The 16,894-nt window shown below is 42.4% G+C and overlaps 1 long non-coding RNA gene across 1 annotated transcript; it reads left to right on the forward strand.

Moving 5' to 3' along the window:
* The first annotated feature begins 5,218 nt into the window (after nucleotides 1–5,218).
* Nucleotides 5,219–16,321, forward strand: LOC118937788. Its single transcript, XR_005035215.1, has 3 exons — nucleotides 5,219–5,331; nucleotides 6,033–6,131; nucleotides 15,748–16,321. It is a non-coding gene; the product is annotated as an uncharacterized LOC118937788 (long non-coding RNA).
* The last annotated feature ends 573 nt before the right edge of the window (nucleotides 16,322–16,894 follow it).

Here is a 16,894-nt window from a genome sequence, read left to right on the forward strand (position 1 = left end):
TGCAGTACACACTGTCACCATTAGCTGTGTGTCTCCGCCAGTTCCAAAAAGTCCACTCCTTACGTACTGTAAATATGATGAATCATAGATTGGCAAGGAAATCCTCTTCATTTTCACGGTCCAACTGCATTAACACAGAGCTGGAACCAGCAGTAGAGGATGGAGAGGCCTTAACGCTGTATGCAGCTGTGGTGCCAAACTGCTGCAGAACTTCACTTGGTAGTTTATGCTGGTAACAGGTATCACCAGGCAGCTTCAGTCCATACCGCACCAGGAGTATGGAGTTGAGAGTTTGCAGTGACATTCTGTTTCTTAACTTTGACTTGACCACACTCATTTGGCTGAACAGCCGTTCAACCTCCTCATTTGAGTTTGGCAAGGAGAGGGCAGTGACTGCAGATTTGCACAATTCTTCAAATGGATTTGACCCGGAAGAGTCTGTGTAGTTATTCACTTCACTCCAAAACTCAACTGTATTTTCAGTTGAGTCCCACCTAAACAGATGGCAAACTGCTAGCTGTTTCTCCATTGGGAAACAATTTGATCAATTGTTTGGGGCTGGCATCCCAGTAGCTCAGCTACTTTAATCATTTCAGTGGTGCCTTTATTGTGCTTTAGCGTTTCCTTAACACTGAACAAGGCCATGTGTCACAAGGCTTCTAGGTTGTCTGGGAGCCTTTTTTGCAGCTCCTTGCTAAAAGCAACAATGTAGTTGATGCACTGTCTCCGAATGACCTTTTCGTCCTCTGGCGCAAGACCTAGTTGGTACACCGTGCTCTCTAAAAGGCACCCAAGGTATGTGCCTTGATGACAGCTTTGCACACTCTTGGCATTCTCTCAACTAGCTTCATCTGGAATGCTTTTCCAATAGTCTTGAAGGAGTTTCCACAAATGCTGAGCACTTGTTGGCTGTTTTTCCTTCACTCTGCTGTCCAACTCATCCCAAACCATCTCAATTGGGTTGAGGTCGGGTGACTGTGAAGGCCAGGTCATCTGATGCAGCTCTCCATCACTCTCCTTCTTGGTCAAATAGCCCTTCACAGCCTGGAGGTGTGTTGGGTCATTGTCCTGTTGAAAAACAAATGATAGTCCCAAGAAGCGCAGACCAGAAGGGATGGTGTATCACTGTAGAATGCTGTGGTAGCCATGCTGGTTATGTGTGCCTTGAATTCTAAATAATTCACAGACAGTGTCACCAGCAAAGCACCCCCACACCCTCACACCTCCTCCTCCATGCTTCATGGTGGGAACCACACATGCAGAGATCATCCGTTCACTTACTCAGCGTTTCACAAATACACGGCGGTTGTCACTTACAGTACATATAGAAAAAATATATAAAACAGTACGTCATATGACATTATTACACCACTACATATCTACAATACAAAATGTATAATACCACCATACAACAATATTACAATGCAGTGTGTGTGTAGAGTCCGTGTGCTAGTGCGTGTGTGTGTCTGTTCCTGTGTGTGTCGCTTCACAGTTCCCCCTGTTTTTTTAACCTGTTTTTTAAATCTGATTCTACTGCTTGCATCAGTTCCCCAATGTGGAATACAATTCCTTGAGGTCATGGCTCTATGTAGTACTGTGTGCCTCTCATAGTCTGTTCTTTACTTGGGTATTGTGAAGAGACCTCTTGTGGCATGTCTTGTGGGGTATGCATGAGTGTCCATGAGTGTACATTCAGCATGTCAAACCTTCTTACAAAAACAAGCAGTAATGAAGTCAATCTCTCCTCCACTTTGAGCCATGAGAGATTGACATGCATATTAATGTTAGCAGCCATGCTGCCTTGTTCTGAGCCAATTGTAATTTTCAGAGGTGCCTCTTGTGGCACCTGGCCACACAGTATCTAAGAGGTGGATCCATTTAGCATCTTGTTGTAGTAGGAAAACTATCAAAATCACCCCCTCTAGGATACCTCTGAAAGTCATTGGCAACTGCCTGTAGACCTAATTGTTGAGCTCCCGAGTGGCAGAGTAGTCTAAGGCACCAGTGCTAGAGGTGTCAATACAGACACCCGGTTCGGTTCCAGGCAGTATCACAACCGGCCGTGATTGGGAGTCCCATAGGGCGGCGCACACTTGGCCCAGTGTCGTCCAGGTTTGGCCGGTGTAAGCCGTCATTGTAAACAAGAATTTGTTCTTAACTGGCTTGCCTAGTTAAATAAAGGTTAGATTTAAAATAAAATAAAAATACAAATTTGGTATCTTGGTATCTATGTTTGTGTACAAAGAATAAATATCAATATAGAATAAAAAAGCATTTCCTGGAATCTTGAAACCCTTCAGCCTGTTGACAAATTCATAAATATAACATAGCTGGGGTGTTTCTGGGATAGAGGGTTGATATAAAAGTCAATATATTCACCAACACAGTAAGATTCTGAGACACAATCACTTACTATTGGTCAGCCGAAAGGAAATCTTGGAGGGAACCGCCCACGTCTCAGGAGATATGTATTTTAAACAGTAAGTAAAACTGCCTTGGAAATTTTTTCCCCCAGAAAATATATAGATATTGATATAGATGGGGCAGTGGAACATAGTGTTTAACATTATCCTACTTTCAATTTGCTTCAAGAAGATATTGCACTTTATCCATTTCAACAATCTGAATCCCTTATCTGATGGTTTAATCACTATATTCTGATTTCTGTTCAATGTTTTGAGAGCTTGATTTAGTTGATTTGTAAGGTTACGGTGATATACAGGTCTGGTTATGAATTGTGAAAAGGAAGCCACATCCCTACGTATAAGAGGCTGTATAGTTTCTGACACGGACTCCAACTGAGGTTCCCAATGTGAGGGGTTTGGAAATAGTATCTGAGGAAAATCTGCTTCATATTCAAAATGATCTGATAACTTATATCTTCTCTGATAGACGTGTAGATCCCTCCGGAGCTCCCCACAGTCCACCTGTTTAGGAGTTCGTATGAAAGTCAGTCCTCTTTCTAGAACCTCACTCTCGGCTTTGTTGAGCCCAATAGGACATTGCTGGTCTTGACCTCAAATCATTTGTGAAGTGGTATGCACAAATTGATGGAACAAGGTCACTAAACTGATGGTTAGACAGGGTACATCCAAGAGCCTCTGCTGTCATCTAGAGGGTGTTTCTCTGTACTGCTTGACACATGGAGACTCAATGGAGGCCCAGTGCAAGTGCTCAAAGTCAGGCCCTAATATTTTTTTTTCACGCTGGGATCTATAAAGCAGTATGTTCTTCAATTGGATGCCAACTAATATTCATACAGGGGCAATAGGTGGGGCAGGAGGAAGAATGGTGTTCCTGATTTTCAGAAGAATTCCCCTTTTTTCTTTAGAGCTTCAGATTGTGATTGTTCTACGATAACACATGGAATTGTTTTAAGATGGTCACCATGGATTACTTAGGTATTTCATTTAGAATTTTAAGAAAAAAATATTTGATGAAACATTGAATTTGGTGTTATTGCTTTTGGCATTGAATAACAGATTCACTACATGGAACAACAGATCCCCCCCAAAGGAAGTTTGTTCTGAAGTGTCTGTCTATCTGAGAAATATAAGAAAGATCAGGATTTTTTTGTGTGTGTCTTTTTACATGTATTTATTGCTTTATTTTAGGCACTAACTATGTCCATGTGCTATTTCCATATATTTTTTAAACTGGTGCCGGGGACCTTGACACGGGACATGTCTTGTGAGGCTTGTGGGCATCCTAGAGCAAAATGGAGAACACCATTATGAGTCTCAGCCTTCAAGACAGTGGTATCATAATTTTCGTTCAAACCGTTCGCACCCTACATATGATTTTTGTGAGAAGACCGATTTTCGAGATGTCTCATGGTCTGACAGACATCGTTCTAGCTCTGCCACCTTTCACCTCAGATGCGGAAGGGCAATATCAGAGGATGTGGTGGACTGAGACGCAGCCCATGCAACTACAAAAAAATATATATCTTGCGTAATTAAACAGAAAAAATATATATAAATGCAACATGCAACAATGTCAATGGTTTTACTGAGCTACGGTTATAAGGAAATCAGCCAATTGAAATAACTTCATTAGGCCCTAGTCAATGGACTTCAAAAGGACTGTGCAGGGGCGCAGCCATTGGTCGGCCTGGGAGGGCATAGGCCCATCCACTGGGGAGCCAGGCCCTGCCAATCATAATAAGTTTTACCCCATAAAAGGGATTTATTACAGAAAAAAATACTCCTCCCGTTTCATCAGCTTTCCGGGTGGCTGGTCTCAGACGATCCCTGTAGGTGAAGAAGCCGGATGTGGAGGTCCTGGGCTGGCATGGTTACATGTGGTCTGCGGTTGTGAGGCCAGTTGGACGTACTGCCAAATTCTTTAAAACAACTTTGGAGGTGGCATTCAACATTGGAGGGGAAATTAACATTCAGTTCTCTGGCAACAGCTCTGGTGGACATTCCTGCAGTCAGCATGCCAATGGCACGCTCCCTCAAAACTTGAGACATCTGTGGCATTGTGTTGTGTGACAAAACTGCTCATTTTTGAGTGCCCTTCTATTGACCCCAGCACAAGGTGTATCTGTGTAATGATCATGCTGTTTAATCAACTTCTTGATGTGCCACACCTGTCAGGTGGATGGATTATATTGGCAAAGGAGAAATATTCAATAACAAATCTGTGTACATCATTTGAGAAAGCTTTATGTGCATATGGAAATTCTGGGATCTGGGATGAAAATTGGAAATAATGGATAGTTGAGCCATACAGAAAGTAAGTAAGAGATTTTATATTATGTATACAAATATATACATATTACATATATATTATGTAGGCTAGGTTATGATATATAATAGGGGTTTGTTAGTGATATGCAGATTAAGGTCTTTCTTTTATTATATTTAACCTTTATTTAACTAGGCAAATCAGTTAAGAACACATTCTGATTTTAAATGGCAGCCTACCAAAAGGCCTCCTGCCGGGATGGGGGCTGGGATAAAAAAACACACACACAGATATATAAATATATGCATGTGCAATTTCTTTACAAAAATATTGAGATATATGAACTTGGCGCACACCATACATACGACATTAGAGATGTGTTGAAACTGGATCCATCATAATGATTCAACATTTTATAGTATGCCATGGCCTTTACTGGCCAAAGGTTAAACTACTGTAATGTCTATGCTATTCTATGGTGTTGAGTCACTAGACTTTGACCAGATATTATTGCATCCAAAGATCAACTGTACCTAGAACATAGATACAGAGATATTTGTCATCAGGAAGGTGCTCTCTCAGCAGAACGGAAAATATCTCAATGACTTGACATGTTCTGGTTGTGAATCAGGCTACAAGGTAAGACTCTTCCCAGGGATTATTGTAAAATGTGTAGGGACATTAAAGGTATGGTGTTTTTTTAGTGTAGAGAATGACAGTAAAACACTCAGATCTAACAGTCCATTTCACCTGGGACATGTACGTGACAGTTCAATCGTACAAAATGGTGCTAACTGGGCGTTGGCCATTCAAATTCCAAAACACATTGTTCATATATCGTATTATACGATTCATGTATCATGGCTATTTTACTATTTGTAAAAAAAAATGTGTGTATCATTGTATCATAGTTATAAATTGTTTTCAAAATTACAATGAGCTCCGGCTTTCTGTGTAATTTGGTATGAAACCACTGAACTTACTTTTCTTAGCATTGCTATTATGAATTCAAATAATAGCATATCTGTTGAACAAAGCAAAACACTAGAATGAGTAAAATTATTAAAATACAAAGTGAGACATTATTATTATTATTATAATGATCATAATTATTATTATTATTATTATTATTATTCATAGCTCCACTGCATGGAGAAGAGATGAAAAATATCAGTCATAACTGCATGTTCATGTGAATGCATTAATTCACCTGACTGTTTGGATGTTTCTGTTAGTAAGTGTTTTATTTCTCAGCGATAGTGAATAAAAGAGAACAATTGACATTCAATAATTAATTGTCACTGTGTTAACCACAACCAACATGCTGGATCTGTGTTTAGGCATCAGTGCTTGGAAATGAGTCTCTCTGGGGAGAGAGAGGAGGGGGTCCAAGCCTCTAAAATGAGACTCTCTGGGGAACATGATTCCAAAGCTAAGAGGTGAGATGACAATGTTGTTTAAGAATTTATGAAGAGTTTATTGCCAAAATGCTATGCATCAGAAATGCTTTTGGCCAACACTAAAGACGACTATATCGGTCCACTGATTCAGGACTAGTAAAGGCCCTGACTGTACTCATTGCAATGTAAAACATTTTATATCATTTTTACTTAACACGATCACTTTGCCTACTCTTAATTATTGCCTAACATGTGTTCATGCATAACCTTTTTATTTACCAATTCTGAATGTTGTTACAAGCGGAATGTTTATAATATTACAGTTACATCAACACACTCTTCACTCCTGTTTAAACCAAAAAGGGTTCTATCTTGCTTAATATCCAGAATCACTAAAAGTTCTATATAGAATCATTTTATAGGGTTCTTTGATCAGAACTCTAGAGGTTCTTCTTTACTGAACAAAAATGGTTCCGTATAGAACCCTCCATGGTACCATTTATGAATTATGGCTACTACTATTAAAGAGTAACATTTTTACCTAGAATATAATTGAATAAACAATTAAATAATGGACAAAAGAATACCAGCATAGTTATTTTAGAATGTATTGTCCTTCTATGCAAACATAGTTTGGAAATATGCACTGGTGGCCAGGGATGTATCTCTCTGTTTGAATGATGGCCCATGTCAACTCTGACTGACTTCTTAACAATACAGTACAGTACAATACAATACAATACAATACAATACAATACAATACAGTACAGTACAATACAATACAGTACAATACAATTCAATACAATACAATACAACTTTGTCCATTAGTTCCAGCAAACAACAACAATGCGTATTCTGCTCCGTTCTCAACCCCACAAACAGCAGACCTCACACAAACAGTTGAGACGACCACAGGTTCAAGCTGCACGGCAGCTCTCCTGGATGGAGAGTATGTTGTGGGGTTAAGGGCCTTGCTCAAGGACCCAACAAAAGGTGAATGTTTAGAGGATGTGAACCCAGCAGCCCTCCAATGGCCACAGGTCGCCGCTGAGCGAAAACCTGACAACATGAAGACAAATGCTATGCAGATCTATCTTTATTATGATGTAGATTAGAAGAACAATTTACATGCAGTTGTCCTCAACTGCAGCCACAAGAGAGATCTTCTGATAGTTCTGACTTACTGCCAGACTGAGCAAAACATAAATAGTGTTTTAAAAGTCATTCAATTAGGCTATTGAGTCACCAATACTTATTATACATACATCATTTTTAAAAGCGCAAGAGATACTGTTGTATGAAGCTCTATATTATATATGGATTGATCATATATAAATATAAAACATTTTTTTAACTACTCCAAAGCAATTACATTTGGCGTGGGAACCACTGACTTGCTGCATTTTTCTATAGTATAATCAAGACACCTGCTGTTAACTCTTAACTGGTTAGAACAGCTCATGTGGTGTCTTAAATATCAGCCAACTAGGTGGGAGTAGAGACTTCATGCATAGCTTTTTAATTTATACCCAGAAGTGTAACATTTCTTTATTCTCCGTGCTTACAGTATACAACCCATTTTCTACACTGAGACGCTTTGTGGATATGGGCCCAGATCTCAAAATATTGTTTTGAAAAATGAAGAAGGTTTGTTTTACATAATAATAAAACAATATATTATATTACTAATGTAACCCAATGTAAAGACAGTGTTCAGTTTATTGTGTGGCTCTGCACATCTCCGTGTTCTGGAACTGCCTGTTTCCCCGAACAGAACTGTCCACGTCAACGTACGGTGTGGCACCAGGGATATTGTCTAATTACGCTCAGAGTGGGCGGAGGTGACCTTGGGGAACAACGACGAAGTTCGCTACAATGTTGAGACATCTAAGTTTATTGTTCAGTTTGCTTTTTGCTATATGGTCAGGGATGGTATGAGTGCAGCAAGATCCTTTTCCCTCGCTATCCTTGTTTCATTTTGTGGTTCACCGGATTTGTCAAAGTATTGACTGACCTTCATGTCTTAAAGTAATGATGGTCATTTCTGTTTGCTTATTTTAGCTTTTTTTGCCATAATATGGATGTGGTCTTTAACCAGGAAGGTCTGTCTTCTGTGTACCACCCCTACCTTGTCACAGCAATATTGATTGGCCCAAACGCATTAAGAAGGAAAGAACTTCAACAAATGAACTTTTAACAAGGCACACCTGTTAATTGAAATGCATTCCAGGTGACTACCTCGTGAAGCTGGTTGAGAGATTGCCAAGAATGTGCAAAGCTGTCATCAAGGCAGATTGGTTATTTTGAAGAATCTCAAATAGAATATATATTTTGATTTGTTTAACACTTTTGTGGTTACTACATGATTCCATATGGGGCTGCAAGTAGCCAAGTGGTTAGGGCGTTGGGCCAGTAACCGAAAGGTTGCTGGATCGAATCCCCAAGCTGACAAGGTAAAAATCTGTCGTTCTGCCCCTGAACAATGCTAACCGGGGAACAATGTTTAACCCACTGTTCCCCCGTAGGCTGTCACTGTAAATAAGAATGTGTTCTTAACTAACTTGCTTAGTTAAATAAATGTTTAAAAAATATATATAACATTTTATTTCATAGTTATGATGTCTTCACTATTATTCTACAATATAGAAATGAGTAAAAATCAAGAAAAACCCCTTGAGGCGTGTCCAAACGTTTGGTACTGTAAATCTGCTTGAAAGTCTTGCTTGGCAAGACCTGAAAACGGTAGTCTAGCAATGATCAACAACAAATTTGACAGAGTTTGAAGAATTTAAAAAATAATAATGGGCAAATGTTGCACAATGCAGGTGTGGAAAGCTCTTAGAGACTTATCCAGAAAGACTCACAACTGTAATCACTGCCAAAGGTGCTTCTACAAGTTATTGACTCAGGGGTGTAAATATTTATGTAAATAAGATACAGTACTTCGGTATTTCATTTTCAATAAATTAGCAAACATTTCTAAAAACATGCTTTTTACTTTGTCATTATGGAGTATTGTGTGTAAATATCAGTTTTATTCATTTGAATTCAGGCTGTAACACAACAAAATGTGGAATACGTCAAGGGGTATGAATACTTTTTGAAGGCACTAGTACCTGTTTCAAACTAGTTTCAGATTTCCTAGGGTTCTAGGTTGGGAAAGTATTGTTAGCTACAGTACGCTTTCCCCTGGTTTCACCTGTCTACAGGGTTTGCTCCATATTTGATATATGGTTGTTCAATTGCAATACTGTAGATTTTATTAGGTACAACACCCTGTTCATGAAAATGGTTTGTTCCTACAGACAGTGATTCATGTGGCCATGGCTTGCTATATAAAGCAGTCAGACAGGCATAGATGCATTCAGTTACTGTACAATGCAATGTTAGAACAGGCAAAGCAAGTGACCTAAGTGACTTTTGAGCATGGGATGATCTTCACTGCCAGGTGCTCCGGTTCCAGTATCTCGGCCTTCTGGGCTTTTCACGAACAATAGGGTCCCCTTCCGCAGATAATTTTTATGTCGTATGACTCAAAATCTCAGTTTCCTGTAATTTTTAAAGGACTTTCTCAAAATGTATGAAAATATAATTATGCTGACACCATCTAAAATATAATTTCCACCTCCAGAAATGAGCCCATTAAAATATTGGTTAAATTATTTCAACATATTGGACCATGCTATAATGCGGTCTATGTGTAGCTGGTGTAGAGGAGTCAGCAGAAATGAGTGAGTAAACGTACTTTACTCAAAATATACAAATGCGATACAATAAAGAGAGCCCACAATAACGAACCGTACTACATACAAACAATTGCTCACAAACAGACATGGGGGAACAGAGGGTTAAATAATGAACAAGTAATTGAAGAATTGAAACCAGGTGTGTAAGACAAAGACAAAACAAATGGAAAATGAAAAGTGGATCGGCGGTGGCTAGAAGGCCGGTGACATCGACCGCTGCCCGAACAAGGAGAGGGGCCGACTTCAGGGAAAGTTGAAACACATGCATATAGCCTATGCATGGTCCATATGACCAGGTATGCTATTAGCAAGAAGCATTATCACCTGTAGCCCAACTGATGCAGCATAGTGGCTATAAATACATAGGCTGAAGCATGGGATTGCCTATCTGCATTTACCCAACTCATCGGTCACAGACAACCACACCGGGTTCCAGCTAGATTGGAATGGGCACCTTTGATGGGGTTGGGGGCAACAAAAAAAATGGAACTCATCATGCCCATTATGCTAACCAGCTAGGCCTGCTTAGCTACCTAGAGCTATTTGGAACCCTACTAATTCCACGACCGGTCTATCGACGTCAAGAACATGAAGAGGCATAAACAGACTTAACCCCATCGCGACGTCCCCCAAAGGCTAACTTTCTAGCCCTTGCTATCTGCTTGCTTGCTAATTCGGCCTGCTAACTGCTAGCCTGCCCCGGTCTACTAACTGCTATTTTGTTTAGCCTCGGTCTGCTAACTGCTAGCTTGTTTAGCCCCGGCCTACTAACTGTTAGCTTGTTAGCACAGGCCTGCTAACTGTCTGAATCGCCGTGTCCCCAGCCAGCCCAACCACTCACTGGACCCATATTTATTTTCAATCTCTTTTCGATTTTTAATTAGATTATACCTTCCGGTAACCTGCCTCACCCAATGTGATACGGAATCGCTATTATTTTTAATTTTAGAACACATTCAAGAACCTCCAGAAGCTAACCAGCTAACTAGCTACAAGCTATTTAGTAATTGTTAGCCACTGCTAGCGGCTTTTACCTTCTGCACAGCCAGCCAGTTTTTTTAGCCTGGATAATACTCGCCAGTCTACCAGTATCGAACTGTCTCTCCACAACAACGCCGGATTCCTGCCGTAATCCCTGTACCACTACTTCTGATCTTCACAGCTAGCTTGCACCCAGTACCGAAGCTATCCCTGAGGCCCACTTCTCGGCCTACTCAGCTGTTCACCCGAACCATACTGATACACGGCTAGAACCCAATACTCCACCGGATCCTTGCTGTAAACTCTGGACCTTGGCTAACGCCACTGCCACGAAGCTAGCACCAGTTAGCCGTGAACCAGGCACATCTCCCTGCTAGCAGGCACATCTCCCTGCCAACCCCCCCTACCACCCCCGGGCTACTAACTTTAAACGCTGTGTCGCTAGCGTAGTGGAGGCTTCCCTGTCCCATCTACTGCTGCCCCCTGGACACTGTGATCACTTGGCTACATAGCTGATACCGGCTGGACACTGTGATCACTTGGCTACATAGCTGATGCCTGCTGGACTGTCCATTAATCACGGTATTCCATTCTGTTTGTTTATGTTTTTATCTGTCGGCCCCAGCCGCGAACTCAGGCTCTGTGTGTAGTTAATCCGACCCTCTCTGCCTAGTCAACGCCATTTTACCTGCTGTTGTTGTGCTAGCTGATTAGCTGTTGTTGTCTCACCTGTTGTTTTAGCTAGCTCTCCCAATCAACACCTGCGATTACTGTATGCCTCGCTGTACGTCTCTCTCAAATGTCAATATGCCTTGTATTGTATTCCACTCTTCATACCTCTGATACCTCCTTTGTCCCACCTCCCACACATGCGGTGACCTCACCCATTACAACCAGCATGTCCAGAGATACAACCTCTCTTATCATCACCCAGTGCCTGGGCTTACCTCCGCTGTACCCGCACCCCACCATACCCCTGTCTGCGCATTATGCCCTGAATATATTCTACCATGCCCAAAAATCTGCTCCTTTTATTCTTTGTCCCCAACGCTCTAGGCGACCAGCTTTGATAGCCTTTAGCCGCACCCTCATACTACTCCTCCTCTGTTCCGCAGGTGATGTGGAGGTAAACCCAGGCCCTGCATGTCCCCAGGCACCCTCGTTTGTTGACTTCTGTGTTCAAAAAAGCCTTGGTTTCATGCATGTCAACATCAGAAGCCTCCTCCCTAAGTTTGTTTTACCCACTGCTTTAGCACACTCTGCTAATCCTGATGTCCTTGCTGTGTCTGAAACCTGGTTTAGGAAGGCCACCAAAAATTCTGAGATTTCCATACCCAACTATAACATTTTCCGTCAAGATAGAACTGCCAAAGGGGGAGGAGTTGCAGTCTACTGCAGAGATAGCCTGCAAAGTAATGTCATACTTTCCAGGTCCATACCCAAACAGTTCGAACTACTAATTTTAAAAATGTCTCTCTCCAGAAATAAGTCTCTCACTGTTGCCGCCTTCTACCGACCCCTCTCAGCTCCCAGCTGTGCCCTGGACACCATTTGTGAATTGATCGCCCCCCATCTAGCTTCAGAGTTTGTTCTGTTAGGTGACCTAAACTGGGATATGCTTAACACTCCGGCAGTCCTACAATCTAAGCTAGACCTCAATCTCACACAAATCATCAAGGAACCCACCAGGTACAACCCTAAATCTGTAAACAAGGGCACCCTCATAGACGTTATCCTGACCAACTGGCCCTTCAAATATACCTCTGCTGTCTTAAACCAGGATCTCAGTGATCACTGCCTCATTGCCTGTATCCGCTACGGGTCCGCAGTCAAACGACCACACCTCATCATGGTCAAACGCTCCCTAAAACACTTCTGCGAGCAGGCCTTTCTAATCGACCTGGCCCGGGTATCCTGGAAGGATATTGACCTCATCCCGTCAGTTGAGGATGCCTGGTCATTCTTTAAAAGTAACTTCATCACCATTTTAGATAAGCATGCTCCGTTCAAAAAATGCAGAACTAAGAACAGATATAGTCCTTGGTTCACTCCAGACCTGACTGCCCTCGACCAGCACAAAAACATCCTGTGGTGGACTGCAATAGCATCGAATAGTCCCCGCGAAATGCAACTGTTCAGGGAAGTTAGGAACCAATACACGCAGTCAGTCAGGAAAGCAAAGGCCAGCTTCTTCAAGCAGAAATTTGCATCCTGTAGCTCTAACTCCAAAAAGTTCTGGGACACTGTAAAGTCCATGGAGAATGATAGCACCTCCTCCCAGCTGCCCACTGCACTGAGGCTAGGTAACACGCTCACCACCGATAAATACATGATTATCGAAAACTTCAACAATCATTTCTCAACGGCTGGCCATGCCTTCCTCCTGGCTACTCCAACATCGGCCAGCAGCTCCGCCCCTCCGCAGCTACTCGCCCAAGCCTCTCCAGCTTCTCCTTTACCCAAATCCAGATAACAGATATTTTGAAAGATTTGCAAAACCTGGACCCGTACAAATCAGCTGGGCTTGACAATCTGGACCCTTTATTTCTGAAACTATCCGCCGCCATTGTCACAACCCCTATTACCAGCCTGTTCAACCTCTCTTTCATATCGTCTGAGATCCCCAAGGATTGGAAAGCTGCCGCAGTCATCCCCCTCTTCAAAGGGGGAGACACCCTGGACCCAAACTGTGACAGACCTATATCCATCCTGCCCTGCCTATCTAAGGTATTCGAAAGACCAAGTCAACAAACAGATCACTGACCATCTCGAATCCCACCGTACCTTCTCCGCTGTGCAATCTGGTTTCCGAGCCGGTCACGGGTGCACCTCAGCCACGCTCAAGGTACTAAACAATATCATAACCGTCATCGATATAAGACAGTACTATGATGCCGTCTTCATCGACCTGGCCAAGGCTTTCGACTCTGTCAATCACCATATTCTTATCGGCAGACTCAGTAGCCTCGGTTTTTCTAATGACTGCCTTGCCTGGTTCACCAACTACTTTGCAGACAGAGTTCAGTGTGTCAAATCGGAGGGCATGTTGTACGGTCCTCTGGCAGTCTCTATGGGGGTGCCACAGGGTTCAATTCTCGGGCCGACTCTTTTCTCTGTATATATCAATGATGTTGCTCTTGCTGCGGGCGATTCCCTGATCCACCTCTATGCAGACGACACCATTCTCTATACTTCTGGCCCTTCCTTGGAGATTGTGCTATCTAACCTCCAAACGAGCTTCAATGCCCTACAACACTTCTTCTGTGGCCTCCAACTTCTCTTAAACGCTAGTAAAACCAAATGCATGCTTTTCAACCGTTCGCTGCCTGCACCCGCACGCCCGACTAGCATCACCACTCTGGATGGTTCCGACCTAGAATATGTGAACATCTATAAGTACCTAGGTGTCTGGCTAGACTGGCTAGACACTCAGAATTCATTACAGACACTGACTTGATCTGATAGTCAAAGGGCTATAGTAAAGCTCACATACTATTAAAATATGAAGTTTAAGTATAACTCTGACTCGTGTGTGGTTTCTAACTCTCCTCATTTCCTCATAACAACCTATCCCTCAATGTAACCAAGACTAAGGAGATGATTGTGGACTACAGGAAAAGGAGCACCGAGCAAGTCCCCTTTCTCATCGACAGGGCTTTATTGGAGCAGGTTGAGAGCTTCAAATTCCTTGGAGTCCATACCAACAACAAGAGGCACGACAAAGCCTAATCCCCCTCAGGAAACTAAAAAGATTTGGCATGGGTCCTGAGATCCTCAAAAGGTTCTACAGCTGCAACATCGAGAGCATCCTGACCGGTTGCATCACTGCCTGGTACGGCAATTGCTCGGCCTCCAATCGCAAGGCACTTCAGAGGGTAGTGCGTACGGCCCAGTACATCACTGGGGCAAAGCTGCCTGCCATCCCGGACCTCTACACCAGGCGTCAGAGGAAGGCCCTAAAAATTGTCAAAGACCCCAGCCACCCCAGTCATAGACTGTTCTCTCTACTACTGCATGGCAAGCGGTACCGGAGTGCCAAGTCTAGGACAAAAAGGCTTCTCAAAAGTTTTTACCCCCAAGCAGGTGAGGCAGGTGTTAGATTACAAGCATTTTCAAGTGCAACGTTAATAGCGATTGGTTTGGGGAAACAGCTCTGTTACGAATCCCCTGCCGGTGACTGTTATCAGCATCTCACAACCCCACGCTGTACACTCCCCCCCCCCCCCCCCCCCCCCCCCCCCCCCCACACACACACACACACACACAACCGAAGCCTGAGAGTCTAGGGGGTTCCATAACCTCCCTCTCAAACTCTCCCTGTTCTGTGTTTGTTAACTCTTGGGCTGCTTTATTCCCCTCTGAAATGGGATGGTGTCAGTGAATCACAAACTAGTCAAATACGTAGAAGTGGGTCACTCTATTTCAAGCTCAGAGATTTAACAATGCTACGAAGGTTCTAACGATTCATTTAGCCTTTCTGGTATTCGGGCTCTGGATAAAAACATCTGCTAAATGACTAAAATGTTGAATGAAAATGTTTTACATATAGATCACATATTACTGTATTAAATTATTATGTTTAAACATTTAAATATTTATGTCACAAATGTATCATTTGTACAGTTCTTCATAAACATGTTTAGGTATTTGTTACATTTGACTGTGTAAAACCTAGCAGTAGTACTTTTTTCTCTAAGAGTGAGGAAGATATATAAAACAACTGGATTATTTGTTCCTCTGAAATGAAACCATTAAGTGATAGATTTTGAACAAATAAATGTATTTTCATAATTTCTTTAAAAAAAATTGAATTCACCAACATTGCTGAAAATGGCAATATAGCATTTTAGAATTTAAGTCTTCTTCTGTTTCACAATCTGAGGTCAGAGTAGATGAGAGACAGAATGATTGACTCTGTTGTGTTGAAGCTCAATCAAGCAGGAGAGACCAGCCTCCCCTGTACCCAGCTGTGTGTCTATGAAGAGTGATGAGTCTATGGATCCTCCTATAATGTTTAGAGAGGGATACGTTTCCACTGAACAAAGGTAAGAAGAACTCATGGGTCATGATGGTCAGTGAATTAAACAACACTGTAATTTCTCCTTTCCCATTTTCCCATTTCTTTTGGTTGTTTTAATGATCCACATGTTAATCATTTTTTCCATTTTCATAGTCCTAAAACAATATTAAACAAACGTTTGAATGACACTGAGGGGCAACATTGTTACATCTAATGCCTGTTTGCCTGAGGCTGATGTCGCACAGGTGTTTGTACGTGTGTACACATGCATATACACACACTCACATTCAAAAGCACACATGTTCACATACACGGACACACATCCACACATCTAAATAATGCCACACATGCACTTAGACGTATTCAGTTGGCCTTGCTGTTGTGATTGTTGTTGTCCTTATTATACTTTGTTTTTTGTTGTTTCCTGTTTTTCTTTCTCTTTTTTTTCTTTGTTAAATTTGTTGGTTGGTGGGACAGTGGCATCGGGGGACAGGGAATTGGGTTACGGGGGCTTGTTGAAAGGTGGCTTGAGTGACAATGACTTGGGGGTCCGTGGCTTGGGAGATGGGGGCTTGGTGGACGGTGGCTTGGTGGACGGTGGCTTGGTGGACGGTGGCTTGGGGGATGGGGGTTTGGTGGACGGTGGCTCGGAGGACGGTGGCTAGGTGGACGGTGGCTTGTTGGGGTGGTCTCGGATGGTCTCGGAGTGCTCTCGAGGAACTGTGGGGTAATCTTGGAGGGCTGGTGGCCGGACGGTTGGGAGCTTGGGCCGGTGGCTGATATGTCGCTGGTTTGGGTCCCCTTTTTGGCCTTGTGGGAGATTTGTCGAAATGCCTTTAGGCAGGGCGATGACCCTGGTTGCTTCTGTGGGTCGCTCTGGACGGGAGTCTGTTAGATAACTGAATGTATTGTAAATGTTGAGCGACTTCACCTCAAGTAGATTGAATGTTTTTTATTTTTTATTTTATTTCACCTTTATTTAACCAGGTAGGCTAGTTGAGAACAAGTTCTCATTTGCAACTGCGACCTGGCCAAGATAAAGCATAGCAGTGTGA

The sequence above is a fragment of the Oncorhynchus mykiss genome, chromosome 12 (assembly GCF_013265735.2).
Source record: "Oncorhynchus mykiss isolate Arlee chromosome 12, USDA_OmykA_1.1, whole genome shotgun sequence".
In the NCBI taxonomy this organism is placed as follows: domain Eukaryota; kingdom Metazoa; phylum Chordata; class Actinopteri; order Salmoniformes; family Salmonidae; genus Oncorhynchus; species Oncorhynchus mykiss.